General features: G+C 29.4%; 1 protein-coding gene across 1 annotated transcript in view; it reads right to left on the bottom strand.

Moving 5' to 3' along the window:
* The window catches only part of LOC110526645 (protein unc-13 homolog C-like), a 265,368-nt gene extending 252,642 nt beyond the window's left edge, over positions 1 to 12,726 (bottom strand). The window contains exon 1 of the mRNA XM_036981784.1: positions 11,991 to 12,726. The gene's annotated coding sequence lies outside the window, so the exon portion shown is untranslated. The remainder of the gene's footprint in view (positions 1 to 11,990) is intronic.
* Positions 12,727 to 13,585: the final 859 nt, after the last annotated feature.

The following is a 13,585-nucleotide window of genomic DNA, read 5'->3' as shown; positions in this document are numbered from 1 at the left end:
TACCAAAATAATATATACAACACATAAGTACCAAAATAATACATACAACACATAAGTACCAAAATAATATATACAACACATAAGTACCAAAATAATATATACAACACATAAGTACCAAAATAATACATACAACACATAAGTACCAAAATAATATATACAACACATAAGTACCAAAATAATAAATACAACACATAAGTACCAAAATAATATATACAACACATAAGTACCAAAATAATATATACAACACATAAGTACCAAAATAATATATACAACACATAAGTACCAAAATAATACATACAACACATAAGTACCAAAATAATATATACAACACATAAGTACCAAAATAATATATACAACACATAAGTACCAAAATAATATATACAACACATAAGTACCAAAATAATATAGACAACACATAAGTATCAAAATAATATATACAACACATAAGTACCAAAATAATATATACAACACATAAGTACCAAAATAATATATACAACACATAAGACCCAAAATAATATATACAACACATAAGTACCAAAATAATATATACAACAGATAAGTACCAAAATAATATATACAACACATAAGTACCAAAATAATATATACAACACATAAGTACCAAAATAATATATACAACACATAAGTACCAAAATAATATATACAACAGATAAGTACCAAAATAATATATGCAACACATAAGTACCAAAATAATATATACAACACATAAGTACCAAAATAATATATACAACACATAAGTACCAAAATAATATATACAACACATAAGTACCAAAATAATATATACAACACATAAGTACCAAAATAATATATACAACACATAAGTACCAAAATAATATATACAACAGATAAGTACCAAAATAATATATACAACACATAAGTACCAAAATAATATATACAACACATAAGTACCAAAATAATATATACAACACATAAGTACCAAAATAATATATACAACACATAAGTACCAAAATAATATATACAACACATAAGTATCAAAATAATACATACAACACATAAGTACCAAAATAATATATACAACACATAAGTACCAAAATAATATATACAACACATAAGACCCAAAATAATATATACAACACATAAGTACCAAAATAATATATACAACAGATAAGTACCAAAATAATATATACAACACATAAGTACCAAAATAATATATACAACACATAAGTACCAAAATAATATATACAACACATAAGTACCAAAATAATATATACAACAGATAAGTACCAAAATAATATATGCAACACATAAGTACCAAAATAATATATACAACACATAAGTACCAAAATAATATATACAACACATAAGTACCAAAATAATATATACAACACATAAGTACCAAAATAATACATACAACACATAAGTACCAAAATAATATATACAACACATAAGTACCAAAATAATAAATACAACACATAAGTACCAAAATAATAAATACAACACATAAGTACCAAAATAATATATACAACACATAAGTACCAAAATAAGTACCAAAATAATATATACAACACATAAGTACCAAAAGAATATATACAACACATAAGTACCAAAATAATATATACAACACATAAGTACCAAAATAATACATACAACACATAAGTACCAAAATAATATATACAACACATAAGTACCAAAATAATATATACAACACATAAGTACCAAAATAATACATACAACACATAAGTACCAAAATAATATATACAACACATAAGTACCAAAATAATAAATACAACACATAAGTACCAAAATAATATATACAACACATAAGTACCAAAATAATATATACAACACATAAGTACCAAAATAATATATACAACACATAAGTACCAAAATAATACATACAACACATAAGTACCAAAATAATATATACAACACATAAGTACCAAAATAATATATACAACACATAAGTACCAAAATAATATATACAACACATAAGTACCAAAATAATATAGACAACACATAAGTACCAAAATAATATATACAACACATAAGTACAAAAATAATACATACAACACATAAGTACCAAAATAATATATACAACACATAAGTACCAAAATAATATATACAACACATAAGTACCAAAATAATACATACAACACATAAGTACCAAAATAATATATACAACACATAAGTACCAAAATAAGTACCAAAATAATATATACAACACATAAGTACCAAAACAATATATACAACACATAAGTACCAAAATAATATATACAACACATAAGTACCAAAATAATATATACAACACATAAGTACCAAAATAATACATACAACACATAAGTACCAAAATAATATATACAACACATAAGTACCAAAATAATATATACAACACATAAGTACCAAAATAATACATACAACACATAAGTACCAAAATAATATATACAACACATAAGTACCAAAATAATATAGACAACACATAAGTACCAAAATAATACATACAACACATAAGTACCAAAATAATATATACAACACATAAGTACCAAAATAAGTACCAAAATAATATATACAACACATAAGTACCAAAATAATATATACAACACATAAGTACCAAAATAAGTACCAAAATAATACATACAACACATAGGTACCAAAATAATATATACAACACATAAGTACCAAAATAATATATACAACACATAAGTACCAAAATAATATATACAACACATAAGTACCAAAATAATATATACAACACATAAGTACCAAAATAATATATACAACACATAAGTACCAAAATAATATATACAACACATAAGTACCAAAATAATATATACAACACATAAGTACCAAAATAATATATACAACACATAAGTACCAAAATAATATATACAACACATAAGTACCAAAATAATAAATACAACACATAAGTACCAAAATAATATATACAACACATAAGTACCAAAATAATATATACAACACATAAGTACCAAAATAATATATACAACACATAAGTACCAAAATAATATATACAACACATAAGTACCAAAATAATACATACAACACATAAGTACCAAAATAATATATACAACACATAAGTACCAACATAATATATACAACACATAAGTACCAAAATAATATATACAACGCATAAGTACCAAAATAATATATACAACACATAAGTACCAAAATAATACATACAACACATAAGTACCAAAATACTATATACAACGCATAAGTACCAAAATAATAAATACAACACATAAGTACCAAAATAATATATACAACACATAAGTACCAAAATAATATATACAACACATAAGTACCAAAATAATATATACAACACATAAGTACCAACATAATATATACAACACATAAGTACCAAAATAATATATACAACACATAAGTACCAAAATAATATATACAACACATAAGTACCAAAATAATACATACAACACATAAGTACCAAAATAATATATACAACACATAAGTACCAAAATAATATATACAACACATAAGTACCAAAATAATATATACAACACATAAGTACCAAAATAATATAGACAACACATAAGTACCAAAATAATATATACAACACATAAGTACCAAAATAATACATACAACACATAAGTACCAAAATAATATATACAACACATAAGTACCAAAATAATATATACAACACATAAGTACCAAAATAAGTACCAAAATAATAAATACAACACATAAGTACCAAAATAAGTACCAAAATAATATATACAACACATAAGTACCAAAACAATATATACAACACATAAGTACCAAAATAATATATACAACACATAAGTACCAAAATAATATATACAACACATAAGTACCAAAATAATACATACAACACATAAGTACCAAAATAATATATACAACACATAAGTACCAAAATAATATATACAACACATAAGTACCAAAATAATACATACAACACATAAGTACCAAAATAATATATACAACACATAAGTACCAAAATAATAAATACAACACATAAGTACCAAAATAATAAATACAACACATAAGTACCAAAATAATATATACAACACATAAGTACCAAAATAAGTACCAAAATAATATATACAACACATAAGTACCAAAATAATATATACAACACATAAGTACCAAAATAATATATACAACACATAAGTACCAAAATAATACATACAACACATAAGTACCAAAATAATATATACAACACATAAGTACCAAAATAATATATACAACACATAAGTACCAAAATAATACATACAACACATAAGTACCAAAATAATATATACAACACATAAGTACCACACATAAGTACCAAAATAATAAATACAACACATAAGTACCAAAATAATATATACAACACATAAGTACCAAAATAATATATACAACACATAAGTACCAAAATAATATATACAACACATAAGTACCAAAATAATATATGCAACACATAAGTACCAAAATAATATATACAACACATAAGTACCAAAATAATATATACAACACATAAGTACCAAAATAATATATACAACACATAAGTACCAAAATAATACATACAACACATAAGTACCAAAATAATATATACAACACATAAGTACCAAAATAATAAATACAACACATAAGTACCAAAATAATAAATACAACACATAAGTACCAAAATAATATATACAACACATAAGTACCAAAATAAGTACCAAAATAATATATACAACACATAAGTACCAAAAGAATATATACAACACATAAGTACCAAAATAATATATACAACACATAAGTACCAAAATAATACATACAACACATAAGTACCAAAATAATATATACAACACATAAGTACCAAAATAATATATACAACACATAAGTACCAAAATAATACATACAACACATAAGTACCAAAATAATATATACAACACATAAGTACCAAAATAATAAATACAACACATAAGTACCAAAATAATATATACAACACATAAGTACCAAAATAATATATACAACACATAAGTACCAAAATAATATATACAACACATAAGTACCAAAATAATACATACAACACATAAGTACCAAAATAATATATACAACACATAAGTACCAAAATAATATATACAACACATAAGTACCAAAATAATATATACAACACATAAGTACCAAAATAATATAGACAACACATAAGTACCAAAATAATATATACAACACATAAGTACAAAAATAATACATACAACACATAAGTACCAAAATAATATATACAACACATAAGTACCAAAATAATATATACAACACATAAGTACCAAAATAATACATACAACACATAAGTACCAAAATAATATATACAACACATAAGTACCAAAATAAGTACCAAAATAATATATACAACACATAAGTACCAAAACAATATATACAACACATAAGTACCAAAATAATATATACAACACATAAGTACCAAAATAATATATACAACACATAAGTACCAAAATAATACATACAACACATAAGTACCAAAATAATATATACAACACATAAGTACCAAAATAATATATACAACACATAAGTACCAAAATAATACATACAACACATAAGTACCAAAATAATATATACAACACATAAGTACCAAAATAATATAGACAACACATAAGTACCAAAATAATACATACAACACATAAGTACCAAAATAATATATACAACACATAAGTACCAAAATAAGTACCAAAATAATATATACAACACATAAGTACCAAAATAATATATACAACACATAAGTACCAAAATAAGTACCAAAATAATACATACAACACATAGGTACCAAAATAATATATACAACACATAAGTACCAAAATAATATATACAACACATAAGTACCAAAATAATATATACAACACATAAGTACCAAAATAATATATACAACACATAAGTACCAAAATAATATATACAACACATAAGTACCAAAATAATATATACAACACATAAGTACCAAAATAATATATACAACACATAAGTACCAAAATAATATATACAACACATAAGTACCAAAATAATATATACAACACATAAGTACCAAAATAATAAATACAACACATAAGTACCAAAATAATATATACAACACATAAGTACCAAAATAATATATACAACACATAAGTACCAAAATAATATATACAACACATAAGTACCAAAATAATATATACAACACATAAGTACCAAAATAATACATACAACACATAAGTACCAAAATAATATATACAACACATAAGTACCAACATAATATATACAACACATAAGTACCAAAATAATATATACAACGCATAAGTACCAAAATAATATATACAACACATAAGTACCAAAATAATACATACAACACATAAGTACCAAAATACTATATACAACGCATAAGTACCAAAATAATAAATACAACACATAAGTACCAAAATAATATATACAACACATAAGTACCAAAATAATATATACAACACATAAGTACCAAAATAATATATACAACACATAAGTACCAACATAATATATACAACACATAAGTACCAAAATAATATATACAACACATAAGTACCAAAATAATATATACAACACATAAGTACCAAAATAATACATACAACACATAAGTACCAAAATAATATATACAACACATAAGTACCAAAATAATATATACAACACATAAGTACCAAAATAATATATACAACACATAAGTACCAAAATAATATAGACAACACATAAGTACCAAAATAATATATACAACACATAAGTACCAAAATAATACATACAACACATAAGTACCAAAATAATATATACAACACATAAGTACCAAAATAATATATACAACACATAAGTACCAAAATAAGTACCAAAATAATAAATACAACACATAAGTACCAAAATAAGTACCAAAATAATATATACAACACATAAGTACCAAAACAATATATACAACACATAAGTACCAAAATAATATATACAACACATAAGTACCAAAATAATATATACAACACATAAGTACCAAAATAATACATACAACACATAAGTACCAAAATAATATATACAACACATAAGTACCAAAATAATATATACAACACATAAGTACCAAAATAATACATACAACACATAAGTACCAAAATAATATATACAACACATAAGTACCAAAATAATAAATACAACACATAAGTACCAAAATAATAAATACAACACATAAGTACCAAAATAATATATACAACACATAAGTACCAAAATAAGTACCAAAATAATATATACAACACATAAGTACCAAAATAATATATACAACACATAAGTACCAAAATAATATATACAACACATAAGTACCAAAATAATACATACAACACATAAGTACCAAAATAATATATACAACACATAAGTACCAAAATAATATATACAACACATAAGTACCAAAATAATACATACAACACATAAGTACCAAAATAATATATACAACACATAAGTACCACACATAAGTACCAAAATAATAAATACAACACATAAGTACCAAAATAATATATACAACACATAAGTACCAAAATAATATATACAACACATAAGTACCAAAATAATATATACAACACATAAGTACCAAAATAATACATACAACACATAAGTACCAAAATAATATATACAACACATAAGTACCAAAATAATACATACAACACATAAGTACCAAAATAATACATACAACACATAAGTACCAAAATAATATATACAACACATAAGTACCAAAATAAGTACCAAAATAATATATACAACACATAAGTACCAAAATAATATATACAACACATAAGTACCAAAATAATATATACAACACATAAGTACCAAAATAATATATACAACACATAAGTACCAAAATAATACATACAACACATAAGTACCAAAATAATATATACAACACATAAGTACCAAAATAATACATACAACACATAAGTACCAAAATAATATATACAACACATAAGTACCAAAATAATATAGACAACACATAAGTACCAAAATAATACATACAACACATAAGTACCAAAACAATATATACAACACATAAGTACCAAAATAATATAGACAACACATAAGTACCAAAATAATATATACAACACATAAGTACCAAAATAATAAATACAACACATAAGTACCAAAATAATACATACAACACATAAGTACCAAAATAATATATACAACACATAAGTACCAAAATAATAAATACAACACATAAGTACCAAAATAATACATACAACACATAAGTACCAAAATAATATATACAACACATAAGTACCAAAATAATATAGACAACACATAAGTACCAAAATAATACATACAACACATAAGTACCAAAACAATATATACAACACATAAGTACCAAAATAATATAGACAACACATAAGTACCAAAATAATATATACAACACATAAGTACCAAAATAAGTACCAAAATAATACATACAACACATAGGTACCAAAATAATATATACAACACATAAGTACCAAAATAATATATACAACACATAAGTACCAAAATAATATATACAACACATAAGTACCAAAATAATATATACAACACATAAGTACCAAAATAATATATACAACACATAAGTACCAAAATAATATATACAACACATAAGTACCAAAATAATATATACAACACATAAGTACCAAAATAATATATACAACACATAAGTACCAAAATAATATATACAACACATAAGTACCAACATAATATATACAACACATAAGTACCAAAATAATACATACAACACATAAGTACCAAAATAATATATACAACACATAAGTACCAAAATAATATATACAACACATAAGTACCAAAATAATATATACAACACATAAGTACCAAAATAATATATACAACACATAAGTACCAAAATAATATATACAACACATAAGTACCAAAATAATACATACAACACATAAGTACCAAAATAATACATACAACACATAAGTACCAAAATAATATATACAACACATAAGTACCAAAATAATATATACAACACATAAGTACCAAAATAATAAATACAACACATAAGTACCAAAATAATATATACAACACATAAGTACCAAAATAATACATACAACACATAAGTACCAAAATAATATATACAACACATAAGTACCAAAATAATATATACAACACATAAGTACCAAAATAATACATACAACACATAAGTACCAAAATAATACATACAACACATAAGTACCAAAATAATATATACAACACATAAGTACCAAAATAATATATACAACACATAAGTACCAAAATAAAAAAGGTTTGATAAAACAGATAACAAACCTACTAATTAAAAATGTATAAATTAATTGATCTGTAAAGACAAAAATAATACCCCCCAAAATGTTTTGTTTAAATGTGTGTGTGCACTAGAGTGTGTGAGAGTTAGGCTTTTTGGAGGAGATTATGAAGTAGTTTGGTTCATCAGGCTGACCTCCAGTCTTCGCTTGGAGTTATTGAGGGATGATGATGTTTTGGCAATGTGAGAATTCCAGAGTATGGCACCTCTGTATCTGATAGAGAATTGACTATGTGAGGTGCGGCAGTGGAGAGGGTGAAGGTTATCACAGTGTCTTGTATTATATAGATTGATTTCAGAATGAACCTGGAAGAATCCCTTGAAGGGTTTAGTTCAACTGTCTGGGAAGTACTTGTAGATGAAAGTGCATAATTGGCGTACATTAATGTTGTAAATAGACAAGACATTGAGTTTCTTAAACAAAGGTGCAGATGGTTCCAGGTAATTAGAGGAGGTTGCTAGTTTATGTCTTGTGTATGATGAGTCCTTTGTGTAGGTAGGAGGCATATGTACTGGCCCAGTATTACAGTAAATGAGATATGAGTAAATGAAGCTATAGTATAGAGTTAGGAAGCAAGCATGACCACTAATCTGTCTGATCATACCAACAGATTTCATCACTTTGCTGCAGACAAGTTGAATATGATCTTTCCAGGATAACTTTCATCAATTAGAACTCAGAGGAATCTAGTGGATGTGACTTTCCATTTCATTCCCAACAATTAAGATGCTGGCAATTTATTTTACAATATTTCTTATTCTTACTAGTGAATACAATAAAGTTGGATTTATTTTTGGTTTATCCGGTACCATTCAGAAAATGTGTCCATGCCTGAGTTGGTTTCATTAATTAGTGAATCAACATTTTTGTGTGATAAAATCTAGTTGGTATCATCAGCAAAGAGAATGGGAAGTACGGTAGAAGACACAGCAGCGGTAGAAGACATAATTGTAACCAGTTTATTATAGCAATAATGCTGTCTCTACTAATTTGACCTATATACTGTCTCTACTAATCTAACCTATATATTGTCTCTACTAATCTAACCTGTATACTGTCTCTACTAATCTAACCTATATACTGTCTGTAGTAATCTAACCTGTATACTGTCTACTAATCTAATTGATATACAGCCTCTACTAATCTAACCTGTATACTGTCTGTAGTAATCTAACCTGTATACTGTCTCTACTAATCTAATGTATATACTGCCTCTACTAATCGAACCTGTATACTGTCTGTAGTAATCTAACCTATATACTGCTGTGGTAATCTAATCTATATATCGTCTCTACTAATCTAACCTATAAACTATCTCCAGTAATCTAGCCTATATAATGTCTATAGTAATATAACCTATATACTACATCCACTAATCTAACCTATACATTTTCTCTAGGAATCTAACCTATAGACTGTCTCTGACAGTGTAGTCTATACTGTCTCTAGTAATTACATTTATATGCTGTACTATCTACCAGCTGCTAACCTAGATTACACTGGATTACCTCCAGACAGAATGCACTGAGGAACACTGCTATAATGTTCATGTAACATTCACATAACCAAACCACGTTGAGATATCCAACCAAAACGTTGCCATAACGCTCAACCCACCAGACCCTCCCAGCTCTCTCTCTTCTCCCTCTCTCTCTCTTCTCCCTCTCTCTCTCTTTTCTCTCTCTCTCTCTTCTCCCTCTCTATCTCTTCTCCCTCTCTCTCTCTTCTCCCTCTCTATCTTTCTTCTCTCTCTCTCTCCCCCCTCTCTCTCTCTCTCTCTCTCTCTCTTCTCACTCTCTATCTCTTCTCCCTCTCTCTCTCTTCTCCCTCTCTCTCTTTCTTCTCCCTCTCTCTCCTCTCTCTCTCTCTTCTCCCTCTCTCTCTTTCTTCTCCCTCTCGCTCTTTCTTCTCCCTCTCTCTCTCTTCTCCCTCTCTCTCTCTCTCTCTCTTCTCCCTCTCTCTCTCTTCTCCCTCTCTTTCTCTCTTCTCCCTCTCTCTTTCTTCTCCCTCTCGCTCTTTCTTCTCCCTCTCGCTCTTTCTTCTCCCTCTCTCTCTTTCTTCTCCCTCTCACTCTTTATTCTCCCTCTCGCTCTCTTCTCCCTCTCTCTTCCTCTCCCTTCTCTCTCTCTCTCTCTCTTCTCCCTCTCTCTCTTCTCCCTCTCTCTCTTCTCCCTCTCTCTCTCTTCTCCATCTCTCTCTCTCAGCAGCCTATTTTTCTTAATGAATCAGAACATCTCTGTGCCTTTTGCCCAGCCTGACACACACAATATTTCATCTGATATTCCTAGTGTGAAACACACATGTCTTCTCATTGATGCTGAAAATATAGCGTGTGAAATTGCAAACTGGAGAGAGGGAAAAACAGATGTGCGCTATCTGCAGATATTTGCCTCAGTATTTGTCTAAAAGAATAACTAGATTGAGAATCCTGATGAAATCAACATGCCATCTGACTGCATCCTCCACAGATATGTACAATTTTAAAATACCGGGTGATGATTCCATCATAGAACCATAAAAGTCCACATGAATGTGAGCCTGCGAGCCGCGAGAGGGAGGGGGAGGGGAGGAAGCAACAAGAAGGATACACTCTCAATTCAAACATGCACATTCACATACATACCGTTGTATACACATATATACATACACACACGCCCACACACACATAAAAACATAAACACATACATAATGCATAAATACCTGATTAGTAAATTCCTAGTGCAAGTCGATACTATTCAGCGAGCAGAGCAGTGTCTGACTGCAACATCCAGTGTGAGATCATTTCCAGGGAGACTGTGGTTGGAGCAGAGAGATGAAGGGATGCGAGAGGAGAGGGAGAGAGAGATAGAGCGTCGGCTGAGCAGAGCAGCGGAGAGATGGAGCTAGCAGCTAATGTTTCTTTCCTCTGTGTGCAGGGAGGAGAGAAAGAGACACAGAGAGAGATCTGCCTGCTAAGCCCCAGCTCACAGCATCGTTTCCCTCTGACAGGCAGGCAACATCCACATTCCAGTCCTCCTTCCCTCCGACTGTCCGTCCGCCAGAACCCGTGACTGAAGCCTCAGCTCCACACACACATGGCTGACACACACCTCTCCTCCATGCCTCCGTCTGCAGCACCAGCAATCAGTCTATTCTTCCTTCCTCCCTCTATCCTCTCCTTCTGATGTGGTAGATGGTAGATGGATGCTGCCTCGGCTTGTTTTTCTGCTGTCTGTGTGACCGACTTGGCTCCTCTCTCACACACACGTGCAAACACACACGCCCTAAGCACACAGTGCCTGGCCCAGGGGATCCAGCAGACAGAAAGGGGGAGGTGGTAAGGCTCCTGCCCAGATTTGGTATCTCCTGCTGGGCTGTTAGAGCCCCTCAAATGGACCAGAGAGGAGATGAGGGAGCAGCAGTGTCTCTCTCCCTGCTCACTGCACTTGGCTGACAGTAATGAGCTCATAGCCACGGCTCACATGTGACGACAGCAGAGAGAGAGAGAGAGAGGTGAGCAGGGAACGAGGATGGGAAGAGGCTTTGTGTGTGTGTGTGTGTGTGATTACATTTTCAGTGAGCACCATAATTGGATAGCGAGTGTGTGCAAATTATTTTCTCCATCTATCCTCTCCTCCCCTCCCATCTTCTCCATCTATCCTCTCCTCCCATCTTCTCCACATATCCTCTCCTCCCATCTTCTCCATATATCCTCTCCTCTCCTCCCATCTTCTCCATCTATCCTCTCCTCCCATCTTCTCCATCTATCCTCTCCTCTCATCTTCTCCATATATCCTCTCCTCTCATCTGCTCGTCCCATCTTCTCCATCTATCCTCTCCTCCCATCTTCTCCATCTATCCTCTCCTCCCATCTTCTCCACATATCCTCTCCTCCCATCTTCTCCATATATCCTCTCCTCTCCTCCCATCTTCTCCATCTATCCTCTCCTCCCATCTTCTCCATATATCCTCTCCTCTCCTCCCATCCTCTCATCCCATCTTCTCCATATATCCTCTCCTCTCCTCCCATCTTCTCCATCTATCCTCTCCTCTCATCCTCTCTTCTCCTCCCATCCCCTCTTCTTTTCTGCTCCCCACACCCACACAGCACACAGAGAACACACACACACACACACAGCACACACACACACAGCACACAGAGAACACACACACAGCACACAGAGAACACACACACACAGCACACGCACACAGCACACAGAGAACACACACACAGCACACAGAGAACACACACACAGCACACACACACAGCACACAGAGAACACACACACAGAGAACACACACACAGCACACAGAGA

The sequence above is a fragment of the Oncorhynchus mykiss genome, chromosome 6 (assembly GCF_013265735.2).
Source record: "Oncorhynchus mykiss isolate Arlee chromosome 6, USDA_OmykA_1.1, whole genome shotgun sequence".
NCBI lineage: Eukaryota > Metazoa > Chordata > Actinopteri > Salmoniformes > Salmonidae > Oncorhynchus > Oncorhynchus mykiss.
The sequence above is the reverse complement of the archived record's forward strand: the minus strand, read 5'-3'. Positions and strand labels throughout refer to the sequence as shown.